The sequence below is a fragment of the Carassius carassius genome, chromosome 20 (genome assembly GCF_963082965.1).
Source record: "Carassius carassius chromosome 20, fCarCar2.1, whole genome shotgun sequence".
Lineage (NCBI taxonomy): Eukaryota > Metazoa > Chordata > Actinopteri > Cypriniformes > Cyprinidae > Carassius > Carassius carassius.
The window spans coordinates 12,550,256-12,569,481 of NC_081774.1; the positions used below are offsets into that span (position 1 = coordinate 12,550,256).

Genomic DNA, 19,226 nt, shown 5'->3' on the forward strand with positions numbered 1-19,226 from the left:
CCAGTTTATAGCCTCTCTGTCTTTTATGAAGAACATTTAATGTTTCATTCCTTTAGTCAGAATCAAAGTCCCTGAATGCATGTCTGTAGACATCTGTAGAGAGGCACAGAGCGCATCGGCACAGATCCATACATAAATAAATCTGTTGAACGAAGAGCTTTCTTGACTTCTGGAGTTAGTGTGGAGCTATTAAGGTTTATCTCTCTTCAGGCAGGCCTGTTAGACACATAGACTTTTTCTTTTACTTAGTGAAGCTAAGCCGGGTTGAGACTGGTCAGCACCTGGATGGGAAATCTGATGGGAAAAGCTAAAAAGTACCTACTTTTAAGGAGTGTTTTATTTTATTATTATTATTATTATTCTTTAAAAAAAAATTTTTTTTTAACAAACCATTCCCTATAATCTATATATAATATAATTATTGTTGGTTGCACTTTCCACAAGTATGGCACAGAATACAGCCTGAAACACTTTTTATTTTAAATATATATTAGCGGTTTTATTTTTTGTTCATTTTTCAAAAAATATAGCTAATATCGTAAAAATTGTAAAATGAGCCAATGGCATAAAGATTGCAAGTAATATGCAAGCTATTAAAGGGATAGTTCACCCAAAAATGAAAAATAGATGTTTACCTGCTTTCCCCCAGGGCATCCAAGATGTCGGTGACTTTGTTTCTTGAGTAGAACACAAATTATGATTTTTAGCTTCAGTTGTTGCAGTCTCTCAGCCATACAATGCATGGCAAATGGTAACAATCTAGGAGAGTAAAAAAAAATATGCTCAGACAAATCCATAATTGCGCAAGAAACTGAACAGTATTTATATAGTTTTTTTTACCTCTGATTCACGCAATGTCTGAACTGTTAGAACTCTTGTGAACGCGCTTCACAGCAGCAAGCACGTGAGGCTTTCTTCTTCTTTTTCTTGCATTATGGCGGATCGCAGACTTATTAGTGCATTACCGCCAACTATCTCTTAAGTGGACCAATGACACTTTATCTACAATCTCAATCAGAAGTGTCAATGGTCCACTTGAGAGATAGTTGGTGGTAATGCACTAATAAGTCTGCGAAAAGTCAGTCACCAACATCTTGGATGCCCTGGGGGTAAGCAGATAAACATCAAATTTTAATTTTTGGGTGAACTATCCCTTTAAGAGCTGCTTTGATATTATTTATACACACATTTCCCAAAGAAATATGTGCACAGTATTGTCATTTTTTGTTATTATAATGTGGGCAACAGGGTTAAAAGTTTGACTTGTTCCATATAGTCAAAATTACATTTTTGTAAAAATTACAAAAATGAAATTAGATTATTTACTTTCAAGAAAGCAGTGAGCACAGTTTTCTCCTCAGCCCTTGCTCTGACACAGCACAGTAATGCTGGTTGTTGATTTCTCGTCACTTGGCCAGATTGAGCTCTCTTAGATTTATTGCCTATGATACTGCTGAGACAGTAATGGTGTACTTTGAGATAAAAAAAAATAATAACCGTTTCAGCTGCAACTTTTTCCATTTCTGTCTTAGTTTTATGTTTCATCTGTGTCTCTCAATGTAGCAGTTGACCTTGCTGGGAAAGCATCTGCCACAACATGAAAACAAGCCCTGCTGAGACTGATCTGAAAACTGTTGAGTTCACCCGAGAGCTGAAGTCTGCTAACTCTGCTTAATCAAGATTATGTGCTCAGCAGTCGCTGTGCCATCCATGCTCAGAGCAGAGAGGTGACTGGCTATTCAGGGTCAGTTAATCAGTGCTGTCATTTTAGGCTGTTGCCCAGATATAATGGAGCGGTATGTTGGGAGGGAATGATGGGTCCTGTTGGTGGCAGTTCCATTGTTCTACTGTTTGCTTTTATCCCCTGTCCTTCATTTCAAAAGTTTCAGATTTTGTGTATTAATAACATGTATGGGTAACTATCCTAGCTGCTGAATTCTGAATTAACTGTAATCGATGAAGTTTTTTTCAGGAATGCCAAATAAAAGAGATTTTCAATAATCAATCTGAGATGTAACCAATGCATGAATAAGCATTTCAGTACTATGTTGAGAGAGTGAAGAACAAAGTCTAGCAATGTTGCATAAATGAAAAAATTCTGAATGTGAAATATTCCTAATATGAGAGCCAAACAAAAGCAAACCATCCAGTGTAACCCCAAGACTTTTTATCTGGGTAGAAAATTTGCTCAACAATTATCAGTGAATAAGGTAAAGGATTGATTTTTTTTTTTTTTAGAAGACAGACCTAGAGTCCACAAGGAAGGCTTCTGTCTTATTGGTATTTAACTTTAAAAAATTAGTAGTCATCCAAATATTAATGTCCTGAAGACATTTATTAAGGTCAGGAGGGGGATGAGAAACATTAGGTGTTACATCAGCGTAAAAATGGAAATTAATACGACCAAGAGGTAGAATATAATGATGAATAAAAGCGGACCCAACAATGACCCCTGGGGAACGCCATGAGTAACTGAGACAGGATATGAATGTGTATTCTTAATCTGCACAATCTATTTTCTATCACTTAAATTAGAACAAAAATCCAAACCATCCAAAACATTAAGGTCAATATTTTTTATTTTACGGAATGAAACAGATCATTGAGGTTTAACTCTTGCCAAAGAAAGGGAAATATTAAAGAATATAGGCTTGTGATCTGAAATGGGAAATTCTGTTGAGGTAAGGTTATAAGGCATAACACCAGAACAGCATACAACATCTAAAATATGTCCCTTATTATGTGTTGGAAAGTTAACATACTGCAAAAGGTGGGCACTGTCCAGAATCAATTTAAAATCATTATATTGAGTGCTAGCAGTATCATCGAAATGAATATTAAAATCTCCCATCAACATGATATTTGGAGACAGGGTACACAGATGTGTTAAAATAGTAGACATTTCACACAAAAAAAAAAGTATTCATAGCAGATGCCTTTGGTGGTCTATAAATCACATCAAGAATAGTGAAAAATCAGACCTTTAAGTTGTACAGCCAGAATTTCAAAAGTTGATGATTCTGATATCAAAATTGGACAGACTTTTTATCTATAAGTGCAAGACCAACTTACTTACCAGATCAACAAGGTTTACATACATATTCATATCCTGATGGTACTGTTTGAGTTAAATGAAAATAGTCATCAGGCTTCTGCATGTATCAGTCACACACACAAAATCAATATTTTGGCCTTCAACAAGTTCATGAATGAGAGACATCTTATTGTTGAGTGATCGAACATTAAAAAATGGAAAATGGAGTGCAGGAGGCATGTAATCTGACCTGGGCAACGGAGTAAGCACTTCATGAATTGCAGATTTAGGACGATAACAGTCTTGCGTTAGTAGACCGAATTTGTCCACTCCAATCAGGATTAAAAGAAGTGTTTCGGAAATTCCGACGAGACCCACGATGAATGTACTTTGGTTGCCGTATGAGATCCAGGTGATAGAGCAAAAACAGTGGAGGTTTAGCTGTGAATCTAAGTTTGTACAAGTCTGTCGCCAAGTACATAAATCGAGGAACCATGCTGATCACAGGGAAGAAAGAATGATCCACAGCAGCAGCTTGAGCATCTGTCTATCTATCTATCTATCTATCTATCTATCTATCTATCTATCTATCTATCTATCTATCTATCTATCTATCTATCTATCTATCTATCTATCTATCTATCTATCTATCTATCTATCTATCTATCTATCTATCCATCCATCCATCCATCCATCCATCCATCCATCCATCTTTAATTCATTCAATAATTCATTCTTATCTATCTAGTTATTCACACTCAAAACACACTAAAAAACACTGGGTAAAAAAACAAAACAATTTGGGTTGTTATTAACCCATAGTCTGATTCAATATAGGACAGAACCCATCTTGGGTTGATTTTACACAGCCAATTGGGTTGTTTATTTAACCCAGCGTAATGGGTTGATTTAACCCAGCTATGGTTTATAAAATTTGTATTATATTACTAGCTTATTTTTTACTTCATACATTGAATAATGTTTAAAGATTAACTTAAATCCTCTAAACTTTTCTAAAATACTCCACACAGCCACTGGTTTGCATGATAACTTCCTTTATTTCCCTTTATTTATCATTTACAGCATTGTTTATATCGTTTTAATTCGCCATACATATTGACCATATTTAAACTCGTTTAACAAACATTAAAAGTAAAAATTGAATGTTAAACAGAAGCAATTTAAATATTATTAACCAGTTTATGTTGCCGCGCTGGTTCTCGTGCCCAAGCTGGAGCCGGGAACTGCTCACGGCTGAGGCCACCACCCTGTGTTTCACTCATAGCCGAAATATACTGACTGTCTTTATAACCTGCCCAGAAACAAACAGTAATCAGCTCTGATGAAATATTTTAACATCCAAAGTATTTGTATTCTGTATCTTTATGAATAAAATCGTTTATTTTATGCAAAGCATCAGGCTTTTCCATCACGTGAAAAGACCGCGACACTCGTTAAAAGTGATTCACACCACTCGCCTGTATGTTGCTTTGCATAAAATTGAACGATACACAGCACAGTATTGATTTTAAGATAAAATAAAAGGTATACAAACCTGTATTTTACCTACGAATGCATCAATTCGATTAGAACTTAGAACTACTCTCTCCAGAAGAGAACGCAAAATCCCTGCGATAAATAACTCAACCGCTGGGTTACGTCTGACCCAGGATCTGAGGAATAAACATTGGGTTGTTACATTTGACCCAGGAGCTGCAAAACAACCTAAACACTTGGTTGTTACATTTGACCCAGGAACTGGGTAACAAAAAAACTACCGAAACACTGAAAAATCAATTCTATCTATCTATCTATCTATCTATCTATCTATCTATCTATCTATCTATCTATCTGTCTGTCTGTCTGTCTGTCCGTCCGTCCGTCCGTCCGTCCGTCCGTCCGTCTATTAGTTTTATATATTATTTTTGTTTTGTAATTTTCTCCCCATTTTCTTTGTTCGTTTTGATGATCTATTTTAATATTTCATATTTTATCGGGCCCTGTGCGTCTGTCAGATAAAATGATGCAAATGCAGAACAAATGTGTCAGGAGGTCTGTACAATAGTCCATTCAATTAGTCTCTAACCCAACTTATCATATGAAACATCAGCTTGAATCTGTCCATTTTCTGTTTTCCTTCCTACAGTAGTAAATGTCTTGCCTTTTGAGCTGGATTTGTAGGAAAACCTATCCATTCACTTTATATTGGTGGTGAAGAAACATGTCATCGAGTAAACACTAGACCTTGGGATTCATCTTAATGGATTGTGAACATTTCATGTTATGTATTTAGTATTTTTTTGGATCGCATTGCTTCCTTGTAGCATCTCCCTCCAATAATAATAAAAAAAAAAAATCAATTTAAACCCAGTGAAAAGTAGATATTAATTTTCTATGATTGATTATATGTTCCTCCTCACTCCAATTTGTGATATTAATGTAATTGAGTGGCTGCAGTTGTTCTGGGCTGTTTTTTCGTCTCTGAAGGATAAGGTTGTGCGGGGGCCAGCTCTGTGCCGGGGCATGCTGATGTCACCTGAGCTTTCTGTCTGCTGTGGGGCATTGCTTAATGGCTTTCATAATATTCCTCCAACCTTCACAATTCTTTACTCGTTTCACATATTCTGTGAACTCATCCACCGTGTTCATTCAGTGCAGCACCTCCAAACTAAATCTGGAAGTCATACAATAACTCTTTTTGAAGGTTGTTAGAGTGGATCCTCTCAAAGTTTGCGGGGGATCGTGGGATATAAACATCCTGGTAGAAAAGATTTTAATGATGTAATGTTTCATCCTCACTCTGCAACAGGGTTTGTAGGGTTTTTCACTAGGTACCAGGCCAATGCAATCAATCACTTCATATCTCAATGGTGTGCGATTTTGTTGAATTTAACCAAATTATCTGTTCCAGATGCTACTCCGTGTTGGACTGCATTTGAAGAAAATACTGAAGTTGCTACAAGTATATCTCAGCAAAAAAAATCAGTTGTTTTCAGCCTGCCAGCTACCAGCTTGAGTTTCTCTGGAGATACAATTTGAATTACTCACTCGTCTGCTTTCACTTACGGTTCTTCTCAAGGACACGTTTCTCAGACTCTGTTTCAGTTCTGCATCTCGTACAAAATAAAATAAATAAACAAACAAACAAACACACTAGCACATCACAGCTGTTTTGATCTGCGGTGCTTTTCCTTTAATTTCACTGTCTCTCTCTCTTTTTTATACTTGTGTTAATGTTTACTACTCCCACAATATTTATTCACAGGGAAAATGTAAGCCACATCCTAGGTTTCTGTAAAGCAAAGGTTCAGGATATTAAATCAGGGCTACCCAGATCTTAGACTTAACTACAACAAAGTTTTATTATTATTATTATTATTATTATTATTGTGTTTATTTGGAAATGATGCATAAAATGTATCAAAATGGACAGTACATTTATTTGTAATGTTACAAATATAAAATCAGTTTTTTTTAAAAAGTGCTGTTAATTGGACTTTATGCTCATCTAAAAGTGAAATGAGCATGTACTATCCTTTATTGGTCTTTCAATGGTCAAACAAAATATTTCCTGAGCACCAAATCAGTATATTTGAATGATTTCTGAAGGATCTTGTGAGACTGAAGCCTGGAGAAATAGCAGCTGATGATAATCCAACTTTGTCATCACAAAAATAAATTCTGTTTCAAAATAGAAAACAGTTCAAATTATAATAATATTTCACAATGTTTCTTTTTTTTTTACATTTTTTTTTTCAAATAAATGCAGCCTTGGTGAGCATAAGAAACTTCTTTCAAATATATAAAATTTTACTGACCCCAGATTTTACAAATATATGTATATATGTATAGACCTACAGTATATCTTATGTAACGTACATAAGGTAAATAAATAAATAAGGGTGACTAGATCATGTTAACTGTTTATTTACTCCTCTATTAACAGATAAATGTAGATTGATTGATTGATTGATCGATTGGTTTTATTTGCTTGATTGCTTGTGTACGTATATCTACTAAACGTACTATTTAGATTCTTTTTTCTTTTTTTTCTTCTTTTTTTTTTGAAGATTAGTTATGATGAGTTAGGCAATCGGATTGAAGCTTTGCCAGTTCTAGAAAGATTTTTTCCACTTTGCCGCAATATGCATCAGACGTTCTGTGGGTGGACTATGCCATCTAAGACTGAGACTATGAGTGGATAGATTGGGCCTCACTGGCACCTTGACCTCTGCTTGAGTGGTTCACCCACCTGCTCATGCGTTTAGCCAAGGCCATGGTGTGAGTGTCAGCATAATCCACCTGCCACACTTCCAATTTAGGCGAGACAGCACTCCTCAACCCTGACCATGTAATAGGCTGTCCTTCAGAGTGGAAACGTCCCATGGGCACTACCCTAAGAGCACACACAGAGAGAGAGATGGCATATCACAGCATTGGTCACGAACAGACAGGGCTCTTTGCCTCTAGACCTTGTGGCAGGCCTAATGCATCATTTAAGATGAGAGGCCTTTATTTTACTCTCTCATCTCAGCATTCACGCAACTGCCAGTTAGTATTTACCCTTTTTAGTGCGTTCACCTTGAATCACCGGCAAACATCAGCTATTTATTACACAAGAGTACGTGTTCCCTTGCCTGTTTTTTTGCTTTTGCAACTATGTGAGGAAGCCCTCAAAAAGTTTCTATGCTTGGCTACTGGGAAATTGTGGTGAATGCACATATTCTCATAAAATGTTTAATTCTTGGTCTTCATTAATAATAGATCTAGGACGAAAACAAGCTGTCTGTGATATAGTGAGGGGTAAAATTCCAAACAACAGAGAGTTTCCCTTGTTGTCTTTTGAAAAATAATAAGATAATCCAGATATTTTACATCCAGTTGAGAATATCAAGGCACATATCCAGCTAATCGTTGTGCACATCACCCACACATACCCAAAGGAGGACTGCAAATTGCTGGCTGGCTTGCAAGCCTTCTGAAGGACAAACAGCAAAATGATCAAGCATCTTTTTGGTCATTGGCTCATTTTATTGGGCGAGGGCTCTTAAGTGAAAGTAATAATGTTTTCCCCATATTCAAAGTGGAGTGCTGTGGTGAATGTGAGGTAGGGAGTCATGCCATTTGTTTATCAAATTGCCAGTGTAATGCACCGTTTTTAAGACTAATATGATTTGTAACTAAAGTTAAGCACATAGGCAAAACAAATCAAGAAAGCTCTTCCGAAAGCACACTCTCATTTATATGCACCATTATATTAGCAGCTGCAGACTAAAGACCATCAGAAAAATTAAGGTCTAATTCTTTAATAGCTTGCCCTCCCTATCTGGGGCTGTTTTGACAGCAGTTTACGAGGGTCAGCGTTACACTCCAAGGAGCCGACAAATGAGGGAAAAATGTGCTTGCGTAAACCTGGCCCGCTGGTATTTGTATAAAGTTTTATAATTGATGTGATATTTTCCACATTTAATACACAGTAGCTTTAAAAAAGAAAACCTTTTACAATGCACTAGTCAACAAGCTGCTTTACTATGTTTCTCTGTTTACATGGTCCATTAAGTTTGTAGCTGAATAAAAACCAACAGACAGGCAGAAACAATGTTTCAGTAGGTTGTCGTCTGTTTTCTCCTTCTCACAAACAGATCAGCAGCATTTTATTTGTCTGTCCTTCAGGGGTTCCTGCTTTAAAGAGAAAGAGTTCACCCAGAAATGTATTTACTCACCTGCATGTCTTTCGAAACCTGTTATTTTCTTTCTTTCATGAAAAAATGAAATGAGTTGTGTATAGCAGAATGTTAAAGCAGCTCTTTTTCATATACTGAGAGTGATTGGTAACCGTGACTGGCCAGTACATTTTTTTAATGAATAACTTTAATAGCTGTTACTAACTGTAGATGTTCCTCCATATAGCCCACTAGCCAAAATTAATGTAAATTTAATTCATAATTGATTTTTATTTCTCATATCCTCTAGGTTTGTTCTTCATTTCTGTAGATTGCCAGCAAGAGACTAAGGCAGAAGGACATCGTCTCCCTGGAGCCTGACCTTTTAAGTAGTGAGAAATTGAGGTCAGACATGGAGGCATCCAATTATGGCTAACCCTAGTTAGATTAGCTGCAGAAGTCCTACACTGTATTCAAGGATTTCAGTCTGGCTGAATTTGATCTGGTTTTAGAGTGGAGCAAATCAACACAGTTCATATGAAATCAATTATGGATAACCTGTGAAATAAGAAGTTGATAACTTTCACTGATGGCTTCTGCTGATGCAGAAGAGTATTTCAGTTAAGGACAGAAACAAATAAAAAAAGAAAAGAGTGCATTGTGTGTGTGTGTGTGTGTGTGTGTGTGTGTGTGTGTGTGTGTGTGTGTGTGTGTGAGATATCTTTTTTGTATTTACTACTTAACAGAATTTGGGTTTTTATTTGAATGATCTTTTTAAATATAACATTATTTACATATGCTGCATGTATAATAATACACACATCACCCTTTGAAACTTTGGGGTCTGTATTTATTTTTATGTTTTTAAAATAAGTTTCTTATTCTCAGCAAGGTTGCATTTATAAAAAAAAAAACATTAAAAACACTAATAATATTGTTTATTATTAAATATCTGTTTTCAATTTTAAGAAATTTCAACAAAATTTACAGAATTTATTAGATTTTTAGTGTGTGTGTATATATATATTTACATATTACACGTTTCCTTTAAATATTAGTAAGTATTCCTATATGTCTCAAATATTCAGACAATTTTATTAAAAATGAAACCATTCCAGTTTAATTTCCATTCACATCAGTATTCAGTATTTTAGTAGGGATCAAATGATTTCCATTAAAGCAGATTCAGGTCAGGCATCAAGATTCCTGTTATTTATTACTATATGCACATGTGTTTAACGATTCAGGAGAGCAATTCTGAATCATTTATCAAATGGTTCCTCTCTTTTCTGAGTCCCGCAGAGACATGGGGCAGATGTTTAGGCAGATAATAAGGAGGGGTTCAGATTGTGATAGGTTGTGCTCCAGCTGAGCATCGTGGGGCTGCATGCTTACACACTCTGCCAGAATTTTGATTTGGCAAGGTGCTGCAACCATTGTAGCTGTGCTAACTCCACTAGATTTCTACAGAGCACATATGTGTTCCTTGTCTCTTTCATGACGTCCTTTTTTTCAGGATTCCTTTGGAGTGGTTTGGGTATAGATAATGTGGCTCCAAGCTTAGATGGTCTCTGCCGAACTCCAGACAATGTACAATCAGAGTGTGGTGACAAATAATGGTTCTTCACTTGAAGATTTACTTTTCAGAAGTTGCACGAGGCACTTTAGTAGGGTACTGCTGCATCTTCAGATCAGTGTGTAGCACAATAACAAGGAGGAATCTAAGGACTCAAATGCATCATAAAAATATCATTAAAGCAGTACATAAAGTATGACACAAGTCAAGTCTTCTGAAGTGGCAGTAGCTTTGTGTGTGTATTGTTAACTCGATCATTGAATCAGTAAGTTGAACCAATGGCCAATTCATTCAATAAAAGAATGATTTGTTCACAAATCCGACATGGAATGTAATGTGTGAGTTTGGGACAGTGAATATAATGTGTGTGTGTTATTTAGCTGTTTTTGCAACAACGTAAGATATAATTTTTTTCTCTTTTTAAAAAAAAATTTTTAGGCCCCATTTATTGCCGATTTGAAAAAGTAGTAGTTCCAGTTGTGTTCTGCAGAAGAAAATAAGTCAAATGGGTGACTAAATGATGAGAGAATTTTGAACTGTTCCTTTAAATAGACCAACAATAGTACCTCTAGAGATCAAGTGTCTCTCTTTCACTCGTGCACAAAAACATAACTCGTGCACTAAATAACCCATTTAGCATGCTCACTGTTGTGGCTACATACTTTGCTTATTGGATTTACAATGGTGGATCAAGGGCTAGCTTTCTGTTACACATGTTATGAAGAACAATGTAACACATCAGGGGCCTCCCTCAGGAGGGAAACACTTGGAGCTTGGCCAGCGAAGCATATAGAGAAAGGATCATACTCTATCCAGCACGCAGCAGTGGGTTTCTTACAGTAGACTGGTCAGATATTGTGCACTGTTAACACTTCAGCTGTAATACCCACTCAGCCAATAGCCCTGGAGCAGAGGTGCTTTACCATTTTTCAGGACTGAGACTAATCTTACTGGTGTCAGGCAGGTCAATCTTCTGCAATCAGTTTGAGTTTTTTTTTTTTTTTTTTTTTTTGCTGATGTGTGATTTGGATTGTTAGCATTGAACATTTTCTCTCCAAATGTCAGTGCAGTGCTTTTGTAATGTGAGCGCAGAGAGCATTTGGGCTTGACCTGCTGTTAGTCTGTAATAAGATTTGGTATTGTCAGTGAGCTCATGAAAACAGTTGAGCCCTACAGAGAGTCTGAATGGCTGACTGGCTCGTGTAGGAAATCAGTTTGGACGATGGCTTACGGCGGTACTTGAAGATTAGGACATAGACTGGGTGAGCAGCATGCTCTGAATATGGACTAAAGCAGACTTTCATTGCTTTAACATCGGCTCTGAAGGGTACCGGGGTCCACAGACTTTCCTTGCTGTTCACAGCCATTCTAGATGGATGATCCCTGCAATTCTCACAGGGGTACATTAAAACCTGGGAAAGATTCACATTTAAATACCAACCTGGCAGTGTTTTAATAGGCCTATGTGCACATTTATGGGAACTTGATTTTTATTTTATTTTTATCACTGTGCAAAGATATACAAATTGAAAATATCTGAATTTTTTGCTAATTAGTTTGTGCCCTAGTAAATTATTTAGCATTTATCAAATGCATTTTTTTCATTTATATATATATATAATATCGTTTTTGAGCAAAACCTCAAAAAAGTTGTTTTAAAACCAATGTACACTCAATCATCCCATAAATTACAGTACAGATTCTAGTGCTGTCAAACGATTAATCGCAATTAATCGCATTCAAAATAAAAGATTTTGTTAACATAATATGTGTGTGTGTGTGTGTGTGTGTGTGTGTGTGTGCACTGTGCATATTTATTACATATATATAATAGACACATTCATGTATATACTTAAGAAAAATTTGTTATGTTTATATATTAAATATATTTATATACAACGGTAATCAAAATTATATGATTATAAATATATACATGTAAATAAATGTAAATATTTTCTAAATATATACTGTATTTGTATGTATTTATATATACATAATAAATATACACAGTACACACACATATATTACGTAAACAAAAATGGTTATTTTGGATGCTATTAATCATTTGGCAGCAGTAAATTCCAATACATTTGTTAGAATTTTCCTTTCCACGTTCGTGGAGGCCCCCCAACACTGCAGCTTTTTCATATTTCCTTAATCAAACACACCTGATTTAGATCATCAGCTCATTAGTGGGGACTCCAAGACCTGAATTGGGTGTGTCAGACAAAGGAGAGATGCAAAATGTGGGTCTCCAGGAACGTTGTTGGGAACCACTGCTCTTTAGTGTGTAAGGATGATTTATTTTCATTGAAGAACTGTGAAAGTATGACTTAGTCTTGGTTGACCTATATATCAGTTTCATTTAAAAAAAATAAAAAGATTTTTCCATCACAACAGGAAACTTACAGAGGCAGTAGAGATAAATTTAATGAAGTTACACAATAAGGACCTTTAGATCCCATGGCCTGCCTTCAGCTATGAATACAGCCCAACTGTTAATATGTTTGACATTTTCAGAGCTGACATTGTGTAGTTAAATCAGGTCTGTGAAATTCCCCTTCCCCCTACATCTGAACACTTGCCTGTCAAAGAAGAGCGCTGATGTACAACCCACCTGTCTCCCAGTATTATACTTGTAGCACATTTATTTCAAAAGCCTGATTTATGAAGCTTCTTCATGTTGCGCATCTGAATTCTATACCGGTTGACAGTTACTCAACTGTCAACCGGTATAGAATTCAGATGCGCAACATGTATATATTATATATTATATATTATACATGTATATACATGTATACATGTATATATTATATAAGTATATATTAATCACCTGCTGATGTGCAGGGTCTCTTTTATCCTACAAGCCCCAATAGCCGATCCGATTAACGAAAATGAGGCCAGCAACGTAATTGAGTTACATTAGCATGCATCTCATGCTCACCCACATCTCGACTTAACTTCAGTCTTCCTTCATAAAATCTGGTCTGTGTGGAAGTATCCCCCTCAGACATGTTTTTAAGTGTGATTTAAGGTTTAACTACAATAGAAATAAATAAATACAAAATTTTGGTAACTTTCCAGCAAGTTATAAAAGTTGATTTCATTCCTGATGCTTTCTACAGTTGCTATCAAAATTACTCAACCCCTCATCAGTCCTGTTATGGGGTTTCTTTACTGTAGCAGGAAGTGGAAGTCATGACTGTATGAAGGACATCATGGATTCTTAGAAGTATCAGGCCATTTTGACAAGAATTGTGATGCCTTTGGTGCAAAGACTGAAGCTGATGATCAATAAACTTTCCTGCAGGACAGTCATCCCAAAGTACACATCCAAATCTACTTCTGCTTGATTCAGGGATCAGTCATAGAATGTACTTGAGTGACCTGTTCAGTCTCCAGGCACCAAGCAGTGGCACTGTGAAAACCAAATTATAAGTGATCTGTTTTTCAGGTGATGAATGGGCCAAGACTGTAGTAGAGAGGTGACAGAAGCTTCTAAACACTTACAGACAGTGCTTATTGGTGATTTTAAAGAATAAAAGATTCTGCACAAAGGGGGTTGAATAATTTTAAATTTTCTTAGAGCCAATTTGAATTTCATCATGATTCATCAAAGTTCCATTCTCAGAATCACTCAAAAGTGTATAAGAAGACGTTCTCTAATAATTTACTAATGCCTTTGTTGAATTGATTTCATAAAATGTTGTTCTCCACAGAAAAATGTCTTGCAGGTCAAGGGGTTGAATAATTTTGATTGCAACTGTATATAAACTGTGACCAGGAACAGTCTTTGTTTTTCTTAGTCCATTTCCCTAGAATCTGTCTTATTAACCATGAAAGGGGTGTTGTATGCTTTTCCATGGAGGATTAGGAGGAAGAGAGCCAGAGTTTTGTTCACAAAAGTGTTTTGCCAGTTCTTGCCTTGCTTTGCGATACCGATACTGTCATACTTTGTAATTTATCATTTACTTTACTGTCCACAAAACACAGAAGGGAATGAAAATAAGACTGGACATGCATTTTGTCCCTTGTTAGCGCAGAATGATTAATAGTGCCCCATTGTGCTTTGTGATTTCTTGCATGAGATCCCTGCGGTGGCAGTCTTGCCCAGAACAAATGATGAAAAGAAGAGAGAAACATGGCATGTATTCTAAGCCACTGGACTGATACCAACACATCAAAATCAAATTAACAAGGCCTAGTTGTTCTGGGTACACAGAGGACCGTAGAGGCCATTTCTTGAAGAGTTCTCTTCTGCCCGCGAGTGTTACTGAGGACTGCAGTAACTTACTTTAAAAGGGGAACTTGCAGCAACTCTCTCTGGTTTATTAGCTGCAGGTGTTCTGATAGCTTTAATGTAAGCTGATTGCTAGCAACACCATGTATGATTCATTTAGTGGCACCCATAGGGAGGTTAAGATCTCCTAAACTGCATGTTCGACCGGACCTGGCCCAACGCTGCTAAAGGAAATAGAGGGTGTGTGTATGGTACATTGTCTCTTATGATGGTCAAAAAAAAACCCAAAATAATCATATTGCTGTGCATTGTGGGATGTGTAATGCAACATTGTGAGTACTTCTGCATTTGTTTAGCAAATGTACAGTATAGTGGATAAGATCAAAGTCATTCTGTCCTTCATTCTTGCAGTAGCTCGACCCAGAATGCCCCGAACTTTCTGTTTTCTCGAAAGCCTGACACTCGGTCAAGAGAAGGTAGGCTCGCGGTTTTTGTGAGTGATTTATTTATAATTAGAAATTCCTAATTCCCCGTGGGCCCTTAGAATATCGTATAGATTTAGTGTCAGTTGGACAGCGAGAGTGCAGGTGTTGTGTACACTAGTAACGCTTGCTCTAATAATCTGCTCCAGGGCTGATGTAGGCCCAGCGATAATCCATATTTAAATGGTGCACTGATAGAACAGCAATAATTCATTGGCCTCTCACTTACAGGAGAGAATAACAATAACCATCTTACCGGTGTATGGTTATTATCTTTTTTACACTCGAAAATGGTTGATCCTTGACATCTGCCTGGGAGGGAGGGAGAGGAAGACAGAAAAAAAGAAGTGAAAAAAAGGAAGGAAAGAGAGTAAGAAATGGAAAGGACTGAAAGAAAAGAAAAAGGAGAAAGCCAATTTAGAAGCAATAGAAGGAGCAAGAGATAAAGGCTGAAGGAAAGAATGGACAAAGAAAAAGAGAATTGGAAGAATGGTTGGGGAAAGCATATTTGGAACAAAGTTTAAGAAAGGAAATAACAGAAAAAGAAAGATAAGAAGAAAGAAAGATGGAGGCAAGATGTGAGCAATAGATGGAAAGAAAGAAAGAAAGAAAGAAAGAAAGAAAGAAAGAAATGGATGGAAGGAAGGAAGGTGGGTAAGAATGAAGAAGGAAGGAATGAAGAAAGAAAGGAAAAGGATAGAAAAAGGAAACTGGTGGAAGTAGGAAGCGATAAAAAGAGAGAAACCAAAAAGAAAGAAAGGCAGGTAAGAATGAATAAGGAATGAAGGAAGGAAGGAAGGAAGGAAGGAAGGAAGGAAGGAAGGAAGGAAGGAAGGAAGGAAGGAAGAGGATGGAAAAAAGAAAACTGGAGGAAGAAGGAAGTGGTAAAAAGAAAGGAAGGATGGCAGGCAGGTAAGAAAGAAAGAAAGAAAGAGAAAGAAAGAAAGAAAGAAAGAAAAAGAAAGAAAGGAAGAAAGAAAAATAGGATGATAAAGAATTTAAACTGGAAGGAGGAAGCAATAAAAAGAAAGAAAGAAAGAAAATACAGAGGAGGGATAGAAACTAAATAGGGAGGAAGGAAGGCTAGAAGGAAGAGGAAGTTATGAATATAGGAAAGAAATTAATGATAAAAAGGAGAGAGAACGTGAGGGAAAAAAGAATGCAGTAAGAAAGAAAGGACTAGGAAGGAAAGAAAAGACAAAAGAGGCAGAGAGTGCTCTGATCCAACCTAATGAATCTCTGATAGCAGCAGCTCGTTTCGTCTTTTTTTCATACTATTCCTTGTGATGTCAGGCTATTGATGAAATAGAGACAAACTCAAATTGAATTCTCAGAAATTCTCAGAAAGGGTTCATCTATAAGTTGCCTTTTTCTGCACTTCCATAGCCATTGTTTCCTTACTGTAAATTAGTTTGCCTGGCCGGTCGCCGGTGCTGCCTCATCCTGGGACTCAGAGCCACTCATCCAGCCATCGCGAAGACATGAACGCATGTCTGAAGCATTCTTTTAATTGAGCCCTGCTCGCGCTACAGTACATGTCAGGTAGCAGTGAGGAACAGTAATGAGGCGACTCTCTCCTAAATCAAAGCAACTTCCAAAACAAGCTAACTGTAATAGCAAAACTTCCAGCAATACGTTAGCAGAGTTCTTTGTTGTTCAACAGTGAGAAACGTCAAAGCTCAACAGCTGTTCTGTAGAGAGCTGTTATTTCCCCTGAGTATTTTAGAAATGGTACTGAGTCTGACTATACAAACCATTTCTATAGTAGCGAGCAGAAAAAAATAGGTTCCGACAAGAGAGCCTGTCAAAACGCAGTGCATGTGAAACACTCACTGTAGTGGTCTGTTGACTTCAGCATGCTTGTGCAACATATGGTGTCCTCGTTTAGGTGAGATTGAGTTTCAGGGGATGGTATGGTGTAGTGGATGTATATAGCAATTCAAATTCACAGCATATGCAGATAAAGAGTTTAGCACCTTTCACACATGCAGTCTTTTCTGGTGAATTACTGGTAAGTTACCATTAAGAGATCATGTGTGTACAGGACCTTTTCAAAAATCCCGGGTAAATTTGTTCTGCCAATCACATCATTCTTATGGAGATGACTTGATTACTCTAAGCTATTTACGCAGCTCTGCTGCTTTTTAATTAGTTTTTCTATATAAATACACATTAGATGGACATCGTTGAGCATTGTGCTTCGCAGCTTTTACATGTTGCACTTCTCCATTTATCAGGGCTGCAATTGGATACTATAGTGCTCATGTTTATAAGAGCAAAAAATTCTGATTGGTTAGTAATTTTAGTTTGGTTGAGGCTTAAAGCTGTGTTCCTCTCATACCATTGGTAGGCAAACTCATAGACTCGAAAATGATATCAAGTTTTTTTTTTTTAAATGTAGGATTATTTTTTCCACTCCTGATTTTTCCCCCTTTTTCCCCCCTTTTTTCCCCCCTTTTTTTTGTCCCCTCTCCTCTAGCCTTCAGCTCTGGCATCGATAGCATGCTGGATGATATGGTCAGCCTGTTGGGGACTGATAATGCAGGCTTACACACACACATCGCTACACACACGCACACACCTGCAAAGGAAAATGCACAATGCAACCTCTCAGGAAGAGCCCTGTTCCTAATCTGTCTCCATAGCGACGGGGTCCGGGTAGGACTCCCCCGGTTGGCCTTGAGTGTGCCGCTATAGGGATCCTGCCTCATGAACTAGAGCGAGCATGGGATTGTGATTAACTATCAGCGTGATCATCAGATAATAAAAAATACAGCTAATTGCTTCTCAGAGAGCAAGTATTGAGCAACTGACATGGCTGCGATAAGCTTAAAGAAGGAGAAGAAGACTCTAGCTGGGGGCCGATGTGACTCTCAGACCTCAAGCTAAGTGGTTTAAGTCTGGATTTAGAAACAGAGTCATTGTACTTCTTAGTGTGCTACTGAAGAGATGAGGGAGGCTGTTTTATTTACTGAGCTCCAGCTGTATGATTTTCCTCTGCCTCATTGACTACAATTAGGAACAACCTTCAGAGTAAATGCTTTTCAGTTCGGGCTGATGGGTTATACTGTATGTCAAACTCACAGACACAGACACAGACATAAATGAAGATTTATATAACTGAAGATCCAGGCTAAAATCTTTATTTAACATATTCATGTACAGTGTTTTTTACATGGCACACCAAGGAACTCCAGAGAATGCCATAGTTTTTCCATGTTCTCATGTCAACCAGAATTTCTAGAGTTTCTCAATGGCTAATTCCAGTATCTACTGACTAAATGTCAAATAAGGTACACATACTAAATAATTATAATAATAAAGCAATTGTTTGTTACATTAATATACACTACTAGTCAAAATTACTACAATTATTATTATTTCTTTTTTTAATGTGTAACTGGGAGAATTGATCAAACATGACTATAAAGACATTTAAAATGTTACAGAAGATTTCTATTTCAACTGAATTGTCTTCTTTTGGACATTTTATTAATCAAATAATCTTAAAAAAACATAATTTACACAAAAATATTAAGCAGCACAACATTGATGATATAAAGAAATGTACTAAGCATATTAATATCTATATCAGCCTATCAGCTAATGCCTAAATATACAAATATATATATGCGAGTAGGCTAATGCTTCTGTCTTTCACTAGTTTAACTAGTAACAGAAAAAATTAATATCAATACATTTCATTATTTATTGATCACTAGTGTCTTTTTACATTTTAACAAAAAATCATGGTAACACTTTATTTTAAGGTGTCCTTGTTACATGTTACATGTGCTTACTATTATAATAAAAATAAATTATGCATAATTACATGCAGGTAACCCTAAGCCAAACCCTAATCATAACACTTACCATATAATAAGTGCACATAGATAATTAGTATTACTCAGTACTTAAATGCATAATTACACTGTAACAAGGACACCTTAAAATAAAGTACAACCAAATTCACTTACGTTACAGTGTGACACTGTGCCATGTCCAACAACACCTTTAATCATGATAAAATCACTGTGACACAGCTTGTCATGCTTTAATATATGTATGCAACTGTACACAATATGTCCATCACTCGTGGTTGTTTTGGTAATGTACAACACAAAAATAGGATGGTATAACACTCCCCAGATGAGCCATTGTCCCTGTTGAGGTTAATGACTTAGAACAGGTGCGAGTAGGCTAATGAGGGAGGGTTCTACACCTGTTTTAC

At 36.6% G+C, this 19,226-nt stretch overlaps 1 protein-coding gene across 1 annotated transcript in view; it reads left to right on the plus strand.

The window, feature by feature from the left end:
* b4galt2 (UDP-Gal:betaGlcNAc beta 1,4- galactosyltransferase, polypeptide 2) overlaps positions 1-19,226 on the plus strand; it is a 96,406-nt gene that overhangs the window by 53,923 nt on the left and 23,257 nt on the right. The gene's annotated exons all lie outside the window — the stretch shown is intronic.